Below are 5,082 nucleotides of genomic sequence, written 5' to 3'. Positions count from 1 at the left end.
ACTCACAAAACTGAAAAATTAGCAACCATGGATTTAGACTAGGCCTCACAGGATACCAAGCTCAGCTCCTCTTATGAAGTTCTATCGGTGTTCATATCCTTTGCACTATTCCCTTGATAACAAAGACGAGAATCTTTCTTCAACAGAGACTGTCAGCTGTGACAAAATCCGGGAAGATTTCTCACTTGGTGAGTGTCTTTTAGAAAATAATCATGGGTGGCATAGAGGGAGCTATGGCTAAACATCACCCGGACTTGATCTTTTGCCTCAAGCAGGCTCGTGTTGCCATTGGAAGACTGTGTGAAAGATGTGATGGCAAGTGTGTGATCTGTGACTCCTATGTGTGTCCCTGCACCCTGGTGCGCATGTGTGATGAACGTAACTATGGCTCTTACCAGGGACACTGTGTGATCCGTGGAGGCCCCGGAGTTTCAGATGCCTATTTTTGTAAGGAGTGCACCATCCAGGAGAAAGACAGAGATGGTTGCCCAAAGATTGTCAGTTTTGGGAGCTCTAAGACAGATCTCTTCTATGAACGCAAAAAATAGGGCTTCAAGAAGAGGTGATTGGTGGGCTGCCTCTTCCTCCCCCCATCAAGCTGCTGCAGCTGCCAAAAGAGATGCCTACAGAAAGGAAATGGAGCACACAGCATCACCGGAATTGCCTATTAGTACACTGGCACCTTTCCACCCTTTCCTCTCCTCTCACCCAGACATGGTAGGAATGGAAAAAAAAGATTCTTCGCAGAGCACTCTGGCAGACTGTATCACAGAAAAATGGATAGATTGGTTCATGGCGTTCCTTAAATTCAAGAAGCAAGACTGTGTTATCCACATCGAGAAGTTCTGTACACCAAAAGCTTCTAAAACAGGAATGATCTATCAGTTCAGTCTTCTGTTTGAGGAGCTGTGAAGCTGGCTGCAGGGAGAAGCATGTTCTTGCAGCAGCTCTGATGGCAGTTGTCCTTGATGAAACATCTGCAGGGTGGTAGTGGTCAGAACAACAAGTGTGGGCATTTCATCTGTAACACCCACCAGGTGGTGCTGGTTTATGTTATTTTTCTTCTAAAAATTGGAAACCCTTTCTGTTGCTATTGTATTAATAAAGCAGGTGTTTATTTTCTGGTAGTCAGCCTATTTTCTGGTAGTCAGCCCCTGCCCAATTTAATCTTAACTCTAGGAATTTTAGTCACCCAGGAATTTGTGATTCAGAATAAAGGTATTGGGATTCATGCAAAAAAGAGAATAATCATGGTAAGAGAAAGCACTTGTGATGTTTAGGAAAAAAATGTAGAGTTCTTTTTTAAGTATCTACACATAAATTAACCAGCCACAAAGAATAAGTAACACTGAAAGGAACAATACTGATATGTAAGCAAGATGCCAAAAAGCAAGAAATCTAATAACCAGACTCTCAACTCTTGTGTGTCTACAGCATCAATTGAATATTTAAAAACCTGAACATGTAATGGTAAAAAGAATAGACACTCTTAAGAATGAGCTAAGCAAAGCCAGTTCATACTTTCCCATGGCTAATTTGCAGAATGGGAAAAGTACTTTTGGAGCAAGGTAAAAACACATAGCTTGTTATTTATGTATTTACCAAAATTAAAATGAAGGACAATCAACATACTAAACTACATAATACTGATTTTTGCTGTACAGTTTCAGCAGAGACAGGAAGTCTCACCAAACATTCCGTCAGCTCCTCAACGTAAGAAGGAAGCAGCCACATCACTGGGTCACTACTTGAAGGACAGTGTCTCGAACCACAGAAGACTTTGCGTGAGCCACTGTTGTGTTAAACCAACTAGGCTTTGAGGATCGAGTGTTCCCACGGCTTGACCTAGCCTACCCTGACTACAATAGTCAACTCTAACTTTTCTTTGCCTTAATCAACATTAACTTTTCTTCTGCCTTGCCATAAAATTGATAATTCAAAAAGAGTTGGGCTTCCCTGGTGGCGCAGTGGTTAAGAATCCGCCTGCCAGTGCAGGGGACACGGGTACGAGCCCTGGTCCAGGAAGATCCCTCATGCTGCGGAGCAACTAAGCCCCTGCACCACAACTACTGGGCCTGCGCTCTAGAGCCCGCGAGCCACAACTACTGAAGCCTGTGTACCTAGAGCCCATGCTCCGCAACAAGAGAAGCCACCGCAATGAGAAGACCGTGCACTGCAATGAAGAGTAGCCCACGCTCACCACAACTAAAGAAAGCCCGTGCACAGCAATGAAGACCCAATGCAGTCAAAAATTAATAAATTAAAAAAATAAATTTAAAAAACCCAAAAAAACAAAGAGAGTGAATAATGCTAATTTATATACATACATATATATATATATATATATATATATATATATATATATATATATATATAAGAAGCAGTGAGGGCTATCTTAAATATTTAGAGTTTTAATACACATTATATCAGTTGACATTAATTGGTGTCCCATGGGGGAAAAAAGGGTTTCATAGTCAAGTAATCCTTAAATCCTAGAGATTAAAAATGTAAAGTCAAATATTAAAGGCTCTGAAAAGTCCTACACCAAAGAATAGGTGTTAACTGCCCAATCCAGCATTTTTCAAGTAAACTAACAATATTTCAGTGAAAAAGAGCTTGGGAAATGCTAATTCTATTCCCCCCAGTCCCCCCAAAAACTAATTTGCATGCTAATAAAATCTGTATCCAGCTACTATTGAAATTTATTTGCATTCCCTAAGCAAATTTATTTGCATTCCCTAAGCATCACCTGGTAAATGAAGAGGGTGATAGTCAAGATACTTAACCTCAGTATATCCCAGACATCTGTCAGTCAGAACGGACTCTAGGCCATGAAAACCCCCTACTGTGCCAGGCTGTAATTCTTTAATTACTGGATTGTAGGAAGGTCCAGGATGCAGAGGGCAGAGAGAGAGGTAGGTACTCAGAACAGTGGTTATACACCAACTGGTATAGTTGATATTTTACATCCAATACTAACTAAATATCAACTGCGCCTAAGGGTAAGTGATAGATAACGTATTTACTTTAAGATTATGATTTGAACATTTCTTCATCTTCACTTGCCTAAAAGGCCTAAGTCTTGCTTAATAATTTATTTCTGAAGACCTTTTATTTTTCAGTGGGTAGTCAACAAATTTAACAGGTATGGAAGTCCAGAAAATGTTTAATAGGCACCTATCATATGACAGGCACTGTGGTAGATGTTTGCATAAAATTAAACAAGAAAACATGTTTTTCTGTAACCCAGGGCATGTTAAGACATTTAATTGATACATACTTGCAGACTGAAATATTGACAAGGCAATAGTTTAACTGGATATTTGACAAATGTAGTTCAAAAAAATGTTTAAGTCTGTTTCATTGTATTGAAACTAAAGACACAGCATGAACATACCTAGTACACATTTCCTTGTATGGAAAACTATTTGGCTTTGTTGAAAGAGTATCTGAATGTAAGTTTTATTTTACAGGTAAAAGATTCTCCTCACCGCCTGGAATCAACTTATTGAACTCTGTTTTCAATAAGAAGCATTTTTTAAAATTTGGAAATGTTCTGGAACATTATAACATGTTCAGAATGGAGTGAAGCAGGAGTTAATTCAACTAATCTTCTACATCTCCTTAACAGCCAAAAATTCATAACTATCTACCAATAAGATATTTTAAGCCCTGTTTTGGATCTAAACATCCAAGGAAATGAAACATTCATATGATGTTTCAGGAACCTATTTTAAACAGGGTCCTTTTAGTGGCTGAGCTGATCAATAATGACCTAAAATATTTCTTAAAAATCTCAGCCACTATCAACTTTAATTTATGTAAATGAAGAACATGATAAGATTGATCCAAGAATCATTCTTGGCTTTGAGAAAATGCTGCCATCAGTGTTTTCTTCTATATCCTTTAAAACAAAGGCAGGGATTTGCGGCATTATTGCAGAGTAAAATGAGTCCTGGATTTTACCAAATAGGAACTCACTATATTCCTCCATGTTTACTCTTCATTCTTCTTTACTTTACTCCTTAAATTATACTCAAATGCCCTTGACAAACAAGGGAAATATCCAATCTTAATGGCTGACTAGTTCCATCATCATTTATTAATTCTAAGTTTGTTGGGCACTTTACTCCACTTGGGTTGGCCTTAAGTATCCCAGTTTGTGACTCCTTGGTCCAAAATACAAGGCCAGACTCTGCCATCATAAAAGATGATGAAAAAGTTCTTAATGAGTTCTTGTGGGATAAGCTACTCAGATCTGTTGTTTTGCCAGTGTTTGTAATCTTTTCTGTTTAAATTACAACTCAGAGTTCAGGAAGTGCTTTCAGATTAAACAGAATGAGATTTAAAATTCTAACTCGGGGGCATACCCCTGACATAATTAGCAGTTAAAATCAATATGGACCCCTACTGTTAGGTGATTACTGAGATAATCCTCAGCTCTAATGCAATATGCTTGGTGAGGCAGTGTAAATTTATGTAATTTATACTCTATTGTGAATTATTTGCCTTCAATTGGATTTATTTAATATGGTACTTCTTTACATCCTTTACAAAGTGTCAAGGAAATACAGTGTGTCTATTTACATAATAACTCAATCATTCCATCACCATTTATTAATTCTGTGTTTGTTGGGAGGAACTGGGATGTTAAGGTAAATTGAATATCTTATTGACTGAGAGGAAACCAGAAGATAATTAGCTAATATCTTGAAACCTTTCTAAAATGTACATCTACTTCCAGTTAAACATGATGCATTGAACAGTTTCTGATACTCCAATTTTAGGAAAGACAAAGAAAAGTTAGGAGAAGACAGAAACAGAATATTGGAGGATGGAGAGCAGATTGACAAGTGATCCTGACTTAGCAGACCTGAGAAAACTTAATCCTAAAGCAGCACTGAAAGAAACCAAAAGCAAACCAATTATTTCCTCAGAATGATTAAAAGACGTAGAACACTAGTAATATACCTCCAAAAGAGTAGGAAATTGAGCAGGGTTAAAAACAGGAAGATTGATTGGGAGTCTGCACAAGACTGCTCCTCCCCAAACTACAGAGGACTCTAGATTCACTCTCTGGAG

At 38.2% G+C, this 5,082-nt stretch overlaps 1 pseudogene; it reads left to right on the top strand.

Moving 5' to 3' along the window:
• Nucleotides 1–227: 227 nt before the first annotated feature.
• Nucleotides 228–583, top strand: LOC137763662 (PHD finger-like domain-containing protein 5A pseudogene; annotated as a pseudogene).
• The last annotated feature ends 4,499 nt before the right edge of the window (nt 584–5,082 follow it).

Source organism: Eschrichtius robustus, chromosome 4 (assembly GCF_028021215.1).
Source record: "Eschrichtius robustus isolate mEscRob2 chromosome 4, mEscRob2.pri, whole genome shotgun sequence".
NCBI classification, from domain to species: domain Eukaryota; kingdom Metazoa; phylum Chordata; class Mammalia; order Artiodactyla; family Eschrichtiidae; genus Eschrichtius; species Eschrichtius robustus.
This window is presented reverse-complemented; position numbering and strand designations above follow the sequence as displayed.